Source organism: Adiantum capillus-veneris, chromosome 13 (genome assembly GCF_014529385.1).
Source record: "Adiantum capillus-veneris isolate H3 chromosome 13, ASM1452938v2, whole genome shotgun sequence".
Lineage (NCBI taxonomy): Eukaryota > Viridiplantae > Streptophyta > Polypodiopsida > Polypodiales > Pteridaceae > Adiantum > Adiantum capillus-veneris.
In genome coordinates, this window is record NC_140943.1 from 110,160,142 (window position 1) to 110,176,784 (window position 16,643).

The following is a 16,643-nucleotide window of genomic DNA, read 5'->3' on the forward strand; positions in this document are numbered from 1 at the left end:
ATGGCATCTCACTCGCAACAATTTCAAGCAAGTAAAAGGCTTAAAGTGACTTCAAAGTGGCAAACTTCCATTCAACCTCAATTAGGTTCAAGCTCAGGGGGGCACTCAGGTACACGAATGTCTTCTCAGCAATTGCCTGCACCACGAAGCCAATGCCTTCAAGCAGCACGACCTTTTAGAAGTCCTCCTCGTTCTTCTCATCGCGAGCTTGTTGCTGCAAAACAATTTCCTCGTGAGCCGTCGACTGAGCTCACTAGAGAGCATCACCAGAAGGAGCCAAAGGACAAGAGTATAGAACCCACACCTACTACAGGAAAAGAAATAACCTTTCAAATCTCAAAAGACACAAATATTTGGGGTAATGTTCCTACCAAACCCAAATGTGAGCATGCTTGGGCGTTTTGCATTGCGCGTCCTGGGGATCAAAAGCAATTGATTGATTCAACAACTCCTTTTTTAATTGTTACGAAACATAAAGGACCTTCAAGTGATGTCAATAAGTTTACTCTTGCTGGGTGCATTGATAAAGTACAAGAGCACAAAGGAAAAAACAGGATATATTTCTTGTTCAACGTAATGACTCAAGTCTCCTTTTTGTTCTTGTTCTATTAAAAGACTTTGAGATCACTGAAGTGAAACCTGTAAGCACAAGAGACTTGATGATTGATGCCATGCAAACAAGAGGCTTGGTAAGAATTCAATTTTTATTGTTCCTTTTTTATCTTTTGTGTTTTAGCTTGAAATATTCAAGGAACTTCATTGTTTATGGTTGTAGACATTTGGAGAGCCTATACTAAAGTGATGGAGAGCTTTTTTGGCTCAGAGAAGACATCTTCAAGCGACTACATGGAAGAAGAAGGAGAGGAGGAAGAAAATTCAAGTTCTTCTAGTGATGAAGAGGTTCAAAGGGACATGGCCCCCTCAACAGTGATCCAAACCCTTGCTACAAGCAAGAAACAAAGCAAAAAGTCAAGTAAACCAAAAGAGTCTAAGTTTCTTCATAAATCAGAGATTGTTCCATCTGGTCCTGGTGCCCCTTTACCTGATACAAGAGATTCAAGCTCTTTAAATGTTATGAGAGAAAGGGTTGAACAAAATACATTGGTAGATCCTTTGTCCATATTTTTGCCCATAAGTGTAATTGAACATCCACCTGTGGATCCTTACACAGGAAAATGACTCTTAGAGGCTCGTGCAGTTATTGAGCAGCATGTTCATAACCTAAAGTTCAAAATGAAAAACAAGCCAAATTCCATTGTGTTACCTTTGCTTGTTTTGGTGGATAGACAACAGTGTCCTACAAAAAAATTCTTCGGTAAAGGCCAATGCTGAGTCCTATAGATATTGGGTTCTTGGGGGCACTTACTCATTGATTGCGAAGCAAGAGCTTGCTGCAGAGTATGAGCATGTGGACACATACAAAATGGCCATGTGTTGGGTGTATGATGGCTTAACAGATGAGGATGCAAAGGTTCTTTCCCTTGACCATAACATTGACTCGGACTTTCGTTTGGAGATGTCTTTCATTCAAAAGATAAGATTCTTTCATAATGAGTGGGTTGATTCCATAAAGCGTGGTGGAAAAGTCGATGACAATTTTTGAGTAGCACTTTGTGAAAAGTGTGGCCTTGAATTGGAAAAGAAAGGTGGTCGTGGAGCAAGTCAAAAGCCTAATAATAAACAGTATGACAACTATTTTTAACTTGCCTTTTGAGATGGAGAAGTTTGGGACTTACAAGAGGAGATCTTCAAGCTACATGATCAAGGAAAGCTAAAGGGTCAAAATCTAAGAAAGTCCCATGCATCTTTCAAAGGAAAAGGTGTCTCAAAAGAGGATTCACCAAAGCCCATCCCCGAAGATATGAAAATAACACCATGGAGACAATTGCAAGGAATACGTGAAAAATCATTGATTACTACTGTACTCTCACGTGTGAAGGGTGGAAGCATCTCTCTAGAGCAAATGGGAGAAGAATTTGAAAGGTTTGTAATTCAATAATGATTTGAAATATTCATTGATTTTTTTCTTTCTATCATGAATAATATTTCTCTTTGTCTATCATTAGGCAAAAGACCATGTTGCACATGCAAAGAATAATGATTGAAAAATTGAATTTCTCTAATTGGGACGAGGTGGTGCAGTACCATCCAGACTCAAGCAAACCCCATGTGTTGGAGAAGTACATGTTGCTATTTTCTAACACGGTGAGTTGTTCCCCTTTGTAAGGTTTCTAGTTTCTGAAACCTTAAAGGTTGTATAAAGCTTAATCAAACTGATATGATTATTAAAAAAACAATGTAGAATTGTCCGACCATGGAAAATATTGGTATTTTTGGAATCTTAAGCACAACAAACCCCGGGCTAGAAATTTTCAGAATTGAATTCCAATAAAAACTGACATAGTTATGACCTCTGGAAGTTTACACTGTGAATTGAGTAAAATAGGTAAAATTGAAGGGTTACAGTAATCATTTAAGCATAGACTTTATTAAAGTCCTCCTAGATATTTACAAATTAAGCAAAAATAGGTCAAAATATAGCATAATTGATATTTTAAAAGCTGGCAGGTAATGGGAGGGTCATCACTGACGTGCCAGAGACTCATTTAGCAGCAGGGGTCGTTTTTTGACTTGTAGGGGGCTGCTTGAACTGTAAGCAACTGTTTTTTTAAGCTTGTGAGAGCTTAAGAGTGCCAGAAAACTATAAATAGGACCCCTAGCTTCACATTTTACACAGACTCGGAGCCTTGACACACTCTCTCTCATCTAGAGAGACCGCTACGCAGAAATCATTAGAGATTAATCTCTAATTGATTAACCTAAACGGTAATTAGTCTAATCTTTCTTAATTAGCAAGGTTAGATTAAGATATTTGTTAATAAATCAAAGATTAGGCCTATGTATGCTCCTCAAACCTCTCTTAATTAATTAATCTCTGTTGATTATTATAATTAAGCTTAGTAATACTAAGCTAATTAATTATCCTATTACAATAGGACTGAAATTAGCCAAATTAACCATGAATTAATGGTAAATATATTACTTAAGATTAAATTAAGTTGAAGTAATTATCAGAGATGCATTAGACAGTGATTAATCTAGGAAAATTATCCTATAATTTTCTGAGAAGTTTCCTAATTAATTAGGAATAATTACTCTGTTTTTGAGAAATTTTAATAGGGGAAATTAGTAAATGGAATTCAAATGTTGTGATATATTTATCAGTAGTTAATTAGGTGTTCAAAAACCCGTGATAATTAGGAGAAGCTCAGAAAACATTCTAGCTAATTAATTTAGTAGAAATACTATGCTTTTTGAGCAATTTTAATAGGGGAAATTAGTAAATGGATTTCAAATGTTGTGATATATTTATCAGTAGATAATAAAGTGTTCAAGAACCCGCGATAATTAGGAGAAGCTCAGAAAATTACTCTAGCTAATTAATTTAGCAGAAATACTCTGTTTTTTTGAGCAATTTTAATAGGGGAAATTAGTAAATGGATTTCAAATGTTGTGATATATTTATCAGTAGTTATTTGGTGTTCAAGAACTCGTGATAATTAGGAAAAGCTCAGAAAATTAATATAGCTAATTAATTTAGCAAAAATACTCTGTTTTTGGAGAAATTTAAATAGGGGAAATTAGTAAATGGATTTCAAATGTTGTGATATATCTATCAATAGTTAATTAGGTGTTCAAAAACCTGTGATAATTAGGAGAAGCTCAAAAAATTAATCTAGCTAATTTAGTTAGAAGAAATACTCTGTTTTGTGAGTAATTTAAAAAGGAGAAATTAGTAAATGGATTTTAAATGATGTGATATATTTATTAGTGGTTAATTAGAGGTTCAAGAACCCATGATAATTAGGAGAAGCTCAGAAAATTAATCTATCTAATTACTTTAGTAGAAATACCCTGTTTGTTGAGAAATTTAAATAGGGAAAATTAGTAAATTGATTTTAATTGTTGTGATATATTCATCAGTGGTTAATTAGGTGTTAAGGAACCCGTGGTAATTAGAAGAATCTCAGAAATTTAATCTAGCTAATTATTTTAGCAGAAATACACTGGTTTTTGAGAAATTTAAATAGGGGAAATTAGTAATTGGAATTCAAATGCTCTCATATAAATATCAGTGGTTAATTATGTGTGCACAAACCTATGATAATTAGGATAAGTTCAGGAAATTAATTTAGCTAATTACTTTAGCTAAAATACCCTATTTTTTAGTAATTTAAATATGGGAAATTAGTAAATGGAATTCAATTACTGACATATAATTATCAGTGGTTGATTAAGTGTTCAAAAACCTGTGATAATTAGGAGAAGCTCAGAAAACTAATCTAGCTAATTAATTAGGCAGAAATACCTTGTTTTTTGAGAAATTTAAATAGGGAAAATTAGTAAATTGATTTCAACTGCTGTGATATATTTATCAATGGTTAATTGGGTGTTAAGAACCTCGTGATAATTAGGATAAGCTCAGATAATTAATCTAGCTAATTAATTAGGCAAAATTACTCTATTTTTTGAGAAATTTAAATAGGGTAAATTAGTAAATTAATTTCAATTGCTGTGATATATTTATTAGTAGTTAATTGGGTGCTACGAAATCCGTGATGATTAGGAGAAGCTCAGATAATTAGTTTAACTAATTATCTTAGTGGAATTACGCTATTTTTAGGGGTAAATTAAAGAGGGAAATTAGTAAATCATACACTATAATTACATGCTATTTATTAGATCTGTATTATAGGGTAAAGAGTTTGTGATAATTATGAGAAGGTTAGAAAAGTAGTATATATATTTATCTAAGTCAAATTACTCTATTTTTAGCTAAAAACTAAAGAGGGAAATTAGTAAAACATGATATATGATTACATCCTATTTATCAGAGCTATATCATAGGGTAAAGAGGCCGTGATAATTATGCCAAGGATAGAAAAGTAGTATATATATTTTTCTAAGTTAAATTATCCTAATTCTACCTAAAAATTGAAGATAAAAATTATATAATTAATTTAGAAAAAAAAACATAATTACTAGAGGTCAAAAATATCCTTTTCCACTTGTGGTAACTATACCATAGTTAATTGGTGGGTTTAGGAGATTATAATTGACCAAAAGTCCCATTTTTAGCGAGTGATTAATTAAAATAAATAGACTATGTGGTCAAAAGTTTTTAGGAAAATTATAGTAAGTGTAAACCTATGATATCAAGTTGAGGAAATGAAATCTTTAACAGAAATTAATTACAATAAATATTAAACCTAAAATAAGTAGATTATTAGCTTAAAAGTTGATGGGAAAATTAGGAAAAAGATATAGAAAATTATAAGAAAGTTAGGAGAGCTTAGAAAACCCTTAGGAAAGCGGTGGAAAAAGTTATCATGCCTATATAGACAAATAAGAAATTACTAGGTCAAGAATTTATCAATTAAGACTATAAATTTAACCTTGGATGGGTTACGGTTGAATACAAAGGTTGAGTCTAGATTTTGAACTATTTACCTAATGATTAGATGACCTTTTTATAAGGATAAGAAGTTATGATACCAAAAAGAACCCGAGCAAATCCTACATCTGATGATGAGGACGTAGCTTCAAAACGAACTAGAGCGTCGCACGACGACGAAGCTAGGCCTAGTAGTAGGCCTATAGAGGAAAGTCTTCAGGCGCCAGCGCAGCAGCAGATAGCCAATCAATCGCAGGTGGGTGTCCCATTGTTCAATTAAGTCTTTAATTAGTTTAAGTTATTTTATAAGTTAGCATTGCATACGTAAGAAGGATAAATTGGCTGAAAACGGAAGGTAACTTCCAATGTGCATTTCTTAATAATATAGGAAAGAATTGTTTGGGTTAAAACTGGTTGAATTAGGAAAGATATGTTTGATCATCCTTAAGAAATCTTGTCTCAAGACACCTCCGACTCCTTGATATAAATTGATGATAATGATTGGCTTTCTAGCCACGGTTAAGTCGGTTACCCCCATGAACGATAAGTTTCTACTCCGTGTCATGTCTTGATGTTTCTACATAAGTTAGGATACCGTTTTTATCCTAGGGGAGCCGCCCGGTTGTATGGGCAACTGGTTTGGTGTATGGACACCCGAAACCTTGGGTGGGGGTTTATTCCACTCCGGATTTGAACAAGGAATGGGTGTCGTTTTTCACCCTTAGGTGGTCTTGAGACAAGACGAGTACTGGTCATGGTTATTATGGATAATGTTTTGATTGACAGTACCCTGTCTTAAGTTTAAAGATGTCTGTTTGCTAAAAGAATGCTTTCAATGCTGTCTTCAAGGAATTACCGTGATGGAACGTTAAAAGAAACCATTATTTTAAATGTTAAAACAATGTGATAATAAGATAAATGAATCTTGTGTGTGAGTGCGGGGTGGTAAGTGGGGATTGACTAAGGTTGTCAATCATGGACGGGTGGACCTGATTAGTCAGGTAACTATCCATTCCCGCGCACTAAAACGTTTTAGAAACTTCTCACTTGGAAGAGGAATCCACCAATGGCTGTGCCCTCACATATGTTAGGGGAAAAAAAGCGTTGGCTAAGGAAACCATAATTTGAATGATGAAGCTATAGGGCCGGAATAAAAAAAGAATTTGTAGGCCGTTTGAATACATTGTCCCGTTTCCGCTGCGAGACAGGACTAGGTCTGCTTCTAAGGCTATAGACCCAAGCCATTGTCAATGGTAAAGGTCTATTCCTTGGATTTTTCTTGTTTAGAGACTCCGATTTTTAAAAGGCCTAGAGACCTGTCAAGGATCCCATCCCGATCTCGGTGTAGTCGGGGTTGGGGACATTACACCCTTGGTTATAATTTCCTATTATTTGGCCAAAAATGACTTTGAATATCTTCTAGTATTGCTTTTGATTATTTTGGACTCTTGTGATAGCCTTCTTACATTCCATTTATGTGGCTTTGGATTCCAGAATCCTAAGGTGACCCTTTAGTTTTTAAAATCTTACATCAATGTCCCATTTGCTGGTTTTGGGTTTGGATTCTAGAATCCCAAGAAAACCATTTGGATTCTGAAATCCAAAGTTCAAGTCTTTTTATTTTGCACGTGGCTGGATTCTAGAATCCCGTGGATTATTTAACTTGTGATTTATTTCATGAGTTTAAAGCTTATTCTTTGAGGATTCTAGAATCCACTCACAAATTAAAAAATCAACTCTAGTTAGACTTCAAATCTATCTTTTTTAAATTAAGTCTTTTCCTTTTCTCTTATATCTTTATTGTGTATACAAAGATCCACGGGTTGCCATCAAGCAGATCCCTCTCGACTTTGAACAGTTCTTGCCACGGTGTCATCTTGAGAGGCGAAGGAGACAACAACCCCAAAGTTTTGAAATCACTCCTAGTCTCTCACGTTATATTCCGGATAATGTAGATGAGTCTCCATCTCATTGGTGTGTTCATGAAGGCAGGGTTGAAGAAATGAGCACATTTTTTACCCCACTGTCTTACACACTAGCCATTGCAAATGCTCCTTTGGTTTTCGTGCCCCAAACTCTATCAATGATGATGTAAAGTATGGAGTATCTGCCTATAAAAAAGTTATAGAGGCTTTTGGAAAAATAACTCCTTGTGACTCTTGGTCACTAGTATTTTTTGATGCCAATGATCAAATTATTGCAGCGCAAAAAGCTTTCACTGACTCAAACATGACATGTCAAATGCTAACATGGTAAGTGAAACCTTTGAAGTTTGATACTAGTAGTAAGGTGTTATTTTTTTCTTTCCTCTTACATCTGAGCTATTTTTCTACAAGATAAATCCAAACATTCATGGATATAATCTTGATCGCCTTTCTTGGGCTTGTGAGTTTGCTACCATTGGATTTTACTCATCTCTAGGTCTGCAAAGTAAAGGATCATATAATTTTGCAGTGCAATCAAATCGCACAAATGTTTTTGAACGACCAAGAGTCTGCAAAAAGTTCAAACATACCGGTGTAGATGTACAAGGAGTCATTAATCCATATCAAAAGCCTCAAGTTTTGATGATGGATTTGATTGATTTACTCTCAATGAGAGGAGAATGGGTAAGGGAACTCTTTGCGGGGACAGGCACTGCAACTGTTTGTGCATTGAAGCGAGGCCGAAATGTGGTTGTTGTGGAATGTGATCCACTTCAAGTTAAATTTATTGAGCAACGAGTCACAGCTCTTAAGGAGTTACCAGATGAGTTCCAAGGGGTGGGAATGAAAAGCATGGCATCTGATCCTCGCTTCTTTGATGCATCTAGAGACCCACAACCTCCAATTGGTAGTGAGAAAGTTGGGGAGATAGTTGATCTTGTGGATTTTGAACCAGATAATGTAGAGGTTGAGGAGCAAGCTAGTGACACTCCTCTTCAAATAACTTCAATGGGAGAGGAGACAAGGAATGAGGAGGAAGAAGATCTTCCCATTCAGGCATAGTTTTTATGACTTTAAACTCATCGAACTATGTTTATGTTCAAAAACTTGACATTTTGATGTGAAAATACTTATTTTGATTTGTGCTTTTCATTATTTTCTTAAATTCTCAATGTTTTCAAGTTTATATGGCATGTGATGGAGTTTCATTGTAAGAATAAAGCTTTTTTGAGCTTGCTTGGAGAAAATCCATGCATGCAAGCCCAATATCTTCACATTTATATTGGATGTTCTTCGTATATCTATTGCTTATGTAGTTATGAAAGAACCATGTCTATGAAATTTGATATGTAGAGTGACAATGTTGGTTAAGGACTACATTAAGATCAAAAACATTGTTTTTATGGACAATTTTAGAAACTAAGAATTGTAGGTTGTGCATGTTGTCTTTTTATTAAAATAATTAGCTTTTTTTAAAGATCAAGAATCCATCAAATGGTGCTATAATATAGTAATATGACAAAGTAGCTTTTTTATTAAAAGAAAAAAAAACTCTTTTTTGTAATGCATTTTTCTACTTAAAAAGTGCACTTTTTTATGTTGTAGTGAAATTTTGGATGCACCCTTGCAAATGACAACTCACGACTCGTGCTAATTTTTTAATATGACTCGTTGTTTTTCTTCATCTAATCTTTCAAGGATGTATAAGCGCTCAACTAAAGGATTACCATTCCAACCTTCCTGTGAAGCTACGTGCAGACTAGGAATTACAAACTCCCATGGCATAACTGCTCCTTGGCCATATACCATTTTTAATGGTGTACAATTAATAACCATTTTGTAAGAAGTACGATAAGCCCATAGAGCTGATGTAAGTTTTAAATCCCAATCTATACAATGAGCCTCAGCTGTCTTTATCAAAATGGAGATGAAAGTTTTGTTGGTACTGTCAACTTGGCCATTTGCTTGTGGATAATAAGGCATGGACTTATGGTGAGCTATCATGAAGTTGGTAGTAAGTTCTTTTATCACTCCATATATAAAATGAGTACCATTGTCACTTACAATCTCAAAGAGACAACCAAATCTTGTAATAATGTTCTCAAAGAGAAACTTGGCAGTTGACCTTGCATCAGCCTTATGTGCTGCCTTGGCTTCCGCCCACTTTGTTACATAGTCAGTGGCAATGATAATATATCGAGATTGAGTGCTACGATCTGCTGGACTAATTGGGCCTACAAAGTCTAAACCCCATTTTTCAAATGGTTGAGTCACTTTAACAGGATGTAAGGGTATTTTATCCTTTCGTTGTGTGATCTTGTAACATTGGCATTCATCACATCCTTTTGCAAAAAGTGATGCATCCTTGAATAAGGTAGGCCACCAATAGCCTGATTGAAACACCTTTCTAGTTGTTAGTTCCCTTGAGAAATGTCCTCCGGCTATACCCATGTGGGCTTCTTGTAGTGTGTATAAATACTCATCCTCATGGGCTTCACCATTGGGTATGCAAGACAAATGATCTGCCATGACATGTCTTTTACCAGGTCTCACCACAACGGTAAAATCAAACTCAAGGAGAATTAACAACCATCGTGTAATTCTTCTCGTGGAACAAGGTTTATTTACTAGATGCAACAAAGCTTGACGATCCACATAGAAAACAAACTTGTTGGCAAGAAGGTAGTAGTGGAATTTCTTTACTGCATAAATTATAGCCAAACCTTCTCGCTCTGTAGTGGTGTAGTTTCTCTTGGCATCATTCAATTGAAAACTTGCAAGCTAATGGGGTAGTCCAGTTTCTGTTCTCCTGGTTGAGCTAGAACACACGCGATAGCAAAGTTCGATGCATCAATATGCACATGGAAAATTACATTCTAATCGGGTACTTGTAGAAATAGGAGCACTAGTCAAGGTATTTTTCAATGACTCATAAGCATGGTCACACTCTGCGGTCGAGTGAAAATCAATAAGAAGTTTGTACAATGGAGGAGCTATCTCGGCAAAGTTTAAAATAAACCGCCAGTAATAACCAACATGGCCCATGAACCTTTGAGATCCTTTATAGTTTGTAGGTGGTGGAAATTCAACAATGGCTTTAATTTTGCTCTCATATGTGTAAATCCCATTTTTGGACACGATATGCCCTAAAATGACTCCATGTTTAACCCAAAATTGGCATTTAAAAGGGTTGAAGGAGATGCGATACAATCTGCACTTCTCAAACACATTTTGTAAGCATGATAGATGTTCTTTCCAAGAGGAATAAACACAAAGGTCATTTTTCAAAACTCCCTTAAATATTCTCTCAAAGTAGTGTTTATCAATCTTTGAAAGGTAGCAGGGATGTTGGTTAAGCCAAAAGCCATAACACAAAATGTGAACACTCCAAATTCGGTTATAAAGACTGTTTTAGCTTGGTCCTCTAGGGCAATGGTGATTTGATTGTAGCTAGAGTACCCATATAAAAAGATACAAGCTTCCTTCCCTACAACTCTTTCAAGCACATGTTCTGGATATGGCAAGGGGTAATGGTCCCTCCTAGTGGTGCCATTGAGCTTCTTGAGATCCATGCACACTCTGAGTTTCCCATTCTTTTTTACACAATTACTATCGGAAAAACCCATTTTGAGTGCTCAATAGGGTATATGAATCCGCATTTCACAAGCTTTTCAATCTCTTCTTGAACGATCTTTGAATATTTAGGATTCCCTGGGTAGGGTCGTTACTAAACTCGTTTAGCCATGCTATTCATGGGGATTATGTGTTGCACCATGGAAGGTGGAACACCTTTCATAGCATGATATGTCCAAGCAAATATATCCCTGAATTCCTTGAGAAGTTCTTTAAGTACACACTCCTCAGTCTCTGTTAGATCTTGGGAAATGAAGACGGGTTTGGACTCTTCTCCTGGGTCTGCTAACTCTATTTCCTTAACTATCACTGGACCATCATAGACTCCATTGCTTCCATCGATAGGTTTTCTTTGAGCCTTTGTATACACAACCTTACGTTCCTCTCTGGTGTAGGATTTGAAATGTTCAAGTGCAGGGTGTAAGTCTGTGGGGTCCTGTTGTTCTGTGGACTGTGATTTCACTTCTGATTCCTTTTGTTGTTGAGTTAACTCTTGATTTTGTCGTCTCCTTATGGTACGAATCAACTTTGGCTTCTCTATAGCCTCTAGCTTTTGTTAAAGAATATGATGTTAAAGAATATGTCCATTGTGCTATGGGCGGCTGGACACTGACTATACTATGTTGTAAATATACTTTGGATAATAGTTCAAAAGAGAAGAAGAGAAGAGAAGCTCGTTAAATGGTTGCTGCAGGGTAACGATTGTGTGTGTGTGTGTCTCGATGTGTGTTGGTATGTGTGTGTAGTCTTCTTTCCTACCTTCTCCATCATCTGTGCACTCTACAAAGTGGTATCAGAGCTCAGTTTGAGGAGCTACAGTCAATACACAGGTTTCCGCAGCTCTGGAAAACAACAAAAAAGAGAGGTTTTTTGGTCATAACTCCCTCACCCGAACTCGGAATACAGTGATCCAGGAGTCTATCTTTATGTTTTTGGGCGTTCCGGACGCATTGGCATACTCAGATTTGCCAAAATTTTCAATTTTTTGCAGTAAACATCCAGTTCACACAAGCATAGGAGATGTCCAATTTTGCACTCGGCACTAGATTTACAGGTTACAGGTGAAGAATTCAGCAGTTACACAGGTTTTGGAGAGCGACATAGAGCTTTTGCATCATGATATTGTGTAATCGAAGATTATGTTTGGTTGTTGTGGGTCCGTTATGGACAGCCTCCTATGTAAGAAAGGTTGTGGGAAGAAGTTGAGGAGGTTATATTGAGGTTATGTATGGATATGCGGTCAATGTATTTTGGAAAACTGCAGCCTTTGTGAGGGTCGAGTGAGGTTTTTTGAAGCTTTGCTTTGGGAGCTTTAGTACCTTGGGCAAGGTGGATTAGGTACTGGAGTGAACCCCCGACTGGCCCCACGAAAGACCTCATATGTCGTTTACGACTATGGGAAGAAGGTGGATGTATGGATACGTGGTACAGGACAGCGTATGGATTTCATTTGCATACAGGTCCATGTGGACATTGTTTTAGAGTATTTATGCATAGTACTGAGTCAGTCTGTGGCAAAGTGAGTCAGTGGATTTTTCCTTGGCAGTGAGAGATTTTCTGTCAGTGTTTATGAGCACTTTGGTTGAGATTATCACTTGAGATATTGTCCAAATACAAACGAAACTCTGCCAAAATTTTATCAAAATCCTTTGGAAGAAAGTGAGAGATTGAAGATGGCAGAAAGTTCAACTCAAGTCACACAGATTGTTGGAGAGAAGTTGACCAGAGAGAACTACAGCATATGGTCTTACAGGATGGAGAACTTTATCATGGGCAAAGGTTTATGGGATTATATTACAGGTGAACAAGAGTGTCCCGAGGTTGGTTTGGAACCAAATAGAGAGAATGTTGAAGCACGTAAAACATGGCAAGCAGGAGTAGAAGCTTACAAGAAGTGGATCGAGAATTCAAGGAAAGTGATGCATTGGATTTCACTATGCATTAGTGACTTCTTTATACCACATGTGAAGAAGGCTCAATCTCCAAAGGAAGCATGGGAGATACTAGCAAGAATGAATAGCTCCAATACAGAACCACGAAAAGTTCACTTGAAGCAAAGGTTACATTTTGTATGGCAAGAAAATAGATCCATATCAGATTATGTGACAGAGATAAAGCAAATACAGGAAGATCTTGCGAGTATTAATGTTGAAGTTCCGGATGATGACTTAGTTTCAGTGACATTGAATGGTTTGGGACCGGAATACAAGTCATTGGATTCATCTATATTTGTTCGAGCACACATGCCTGATTTTGAAGAGTTAGTTAACCTTTGTTTGCAAGAAGAGGTGAAGTTAGGCAAGTCAGGTCCTTCTACATCAAATAACAATTCCAGAGATCAGGTTTTTTACTCTAGAGGTCGTGGAAACAATAGAGGTGGAAGAGGAAACTATGGTCGTGGAAACAATGTTGGAAGAGGTCAATGGCAAAACCAACAAGTCAAAGTTACAACGATTATAGCCAAAGAGGCAGGGGGAGAGCCCGAACTCGTGGACGTGGAGGTGGACGATTTGTACATCCTCAAAGAGATGGATATTGTAACAGATGTGGCATTTATGGTCACTTTGAAAGAGAATGTTACACAAGGCTAAATCAAAATCGTGATCGTGGTGGAAGAGGCCGAGGTTATGGCAGACATGGAGGAAACTTTGTTGGATACACTCCTCATGATCAAAATATATATGACAATAGGTCGAGTGGACATTTATTTCCTATGGAGCATGCTGTTGGAAGCATGGTGGAGCCACATCATACAGATGATTGGTATTTAGATAGTGGTGCCACAAATCATATGACATATCATGGTGAATGGTTTGACAGAAAAGAGAAGTTAGAAGAGGATGAGTTTGTCGCTACAGGTGATGATACTATGCATCGGATTACACATGTTGGTTCAGTTCCATTGCGAGAAAAAGATGGGACATACAACACATTGGGAGATGTTCTATATGTGCCTTCAATCACAAAGAATTTAGCATCAGTTGGACAGATGACAGATCAAGGGTTGCAAGTCCGTTTTAATCGTTATGGCTGCTTCATAGAGGAGTTTCACAACGGCAGACCAGGCAAGATATTGGCACGTGGAAGAAAGAAAGATTGCTTGTTCTCATTGGAAGCTGGAGATCCATGTTTACACAGTGGTATGTATGCAAATAAATCAGCCACTCAAGATGATTGGGCAGAGTTATGGCATAAGAGGATTGGTCGTGTCAATTTTAGAAGATTAAAGCATATGCAATCAAATCAAATTGTACGTGGATTACCAAAGTTTGGAAGATTGAATTTTGATCATGTTTGTGAAGCTTGTCAATTTGGAAAGCAATCTCGTTTACCATTTCCAAAGAGGGGGAGAATTAGCCAAAGTCCTTTGAAAATTGTTCATTCAGATATTTGGGGACCTTGTGATCATGCTACACCAAATGGTTGTCGATATTTTATCACATTTACGGATGATTACATCAGAATGACATGGGTTTACTTTTTTAAGGCAAAGTCAGAGGCATTTGAGGTATTTTTGGAGTTCAAAGTTATGGTTGAGAAAGAGAATGGTTGTCAAATTAAATGCCTACGTACAGATGGAGGGGGAGAGTACATGTCACACAGTTTTGATGATTACTTACGTGAACAAGGCATAAGAAGACAGATTACTTGCAGATACACACCACAACAAAATGGAGTTGCTGAGAGAAAGAATAGAGTCATAGCAGAGATTGCAAGAGCCATGATGAATGAGATGAATATGCCATTAGCATATTGGGCTGAAGCAGTTCATATAGCTGTACACATTATGAATCCAACACCAACAGCTGCCATTCATGAAATTTCACCTTATGAGAGACTTTATGGGATCAAGCCAACAGTTTCCTACATGAAAGTTTTTGGATGTGTTTGCTATGTTCATGTGCCAAATGAAGCAAGAAAGAAGATGGAGCCAAAGGCAGTGAAGTGTATATTCTTGGGCTACCCAGTTGAAAAGAAAGATTACAAGTGCTATGATCCTACGACAAGACAAGTTTATGTCAGTAGAGATGTCAGATTTTGTGAGAATGAAACATGGTATAAACCAAAGCCAGTGATGATAGAAGATGAGTATGAAGAGCAAGAGAATGTGCGTCATGTTGTTGATAAGCCAGGACCATCAACAAGAACTATTTTAGGACCACATATGGCAGAGGAGAGTACAGGAAGTGTGGAGTGGTCGTTTGCGAGATAAGAAGCAAGACGAGAAAGGCAAGAAGAAAGTGGTTGAAGAGAGTTCTGGAGATGAAAGCCTCGATGAAGAGCATGGCTTACCAATTTTGAGGACACCTGGCAGTAAGCATATTGAGAAATATGTACCCCCATATGCAAGAGTTGAAGAGAAGAGTGCACCACAGTTGAGAAGTTCAGAGAGGGTGCGTTATCCTGTTGATAGATTGACATACAACGGTTACATGCGTGCACATTATGCATACATGGTTTCACGTGTGCAACATAAAGAGCCTACATGTTTTCAAGAGGCAATTGGAAAATCATAATGGGAGTCAGCTATGGATGATGAGATGGATGCTCTTGTGAAGAATGACACTTGGGATTTGGTTCGCTTGCCAAGTGGAAAGAAAGCAATTGGTTCAAAATGGGTATACAAAGTCAAGTGCAAGTCAGATGGTAGTGTGGAAAGATACAAAGCGAGGCTTGTTGCTAAATGTTATGCACAAACAAAAGGTCTTGATTATGATGAGACATTTAGTCCAGTTGCAAAGATGACAACAGTCAAATTGGTGATAGCAATGGCAAGTATGTTCGGTTGGAAGTTACGGCAAATGGATGTGGATAATGCATTCTTGAATGGTGACTTGGAAGAAGAAGTTTATATGATACAGCCAGAGGGTTATCAACATCCAGAGTTTCCATATTATGTGTGTAAGTTGAAGAAAGCATTGTATGGTTTGAAGCAAGCATCTAGAGCTTGGTGTGAAAAGATAACCAGATTCTTGAAGAAGATTGGATTTAAACAATCTACTCCTGATCACTCATTATTTTTGAAGCATGTTGATGGAGAGATCGTCGTTATTGTTATCTATGTTGATGACTTGATTCTCACTGGAAGTCATGCTGAGCAAATTTTGCATGTCAAGAAGAGTTTGTTGAGAGAATTCAACATGAAGGACCTTGGTGAGTTGAGATATTTCTTGGGAATTGAAATTGTCAATACTTTATTAGGAATTTGGATGATACAAAGACAATACGCGTTGGATATGCTTGAGAAGTATGGAATGACAGCGTGCAAACCGGTTGATACACCTCTTGATCAAAATGTGAAGTTGTTTGATGATGGACATTACATTGAGGATGTCACTATGTATTGCAAGATGGTTGAAATCCTTATTTACTTGAAAATAACAAGGCCAGATTTGAGTTATGCAGTGGGTGTTGTGAGTCAATTCATGAAAAATCCATGTAAAAGTCATCTTGATGCAGTGAAACGGATTTTTAGATATGTGAAAGCCACTGTCAGTTATGGTATGTTTTATGAAAAGAATGGGAAGCTTTGTCTTTATGGTTACACAGATGCAGATTGGGCAGGAGATTTTATGGATAGAAGATCTACAAGTGGTTATGCATTTTCCATTGGCAACGGCATGATAAGT

The 16,643-nt window shown here is 36.9% G+C and overlaps 1 pseudogene; it reads left to right on the forward strand.

The window, feature by feature from the left end:
• LOC147444639 (uncharacterized) lies at positions 1–8,311 on the forward strand (annotated as a pseudogene).
• The last annotated feature ends 8,332 nt before the right edge of the window (positions 8,312–16,643 follow it).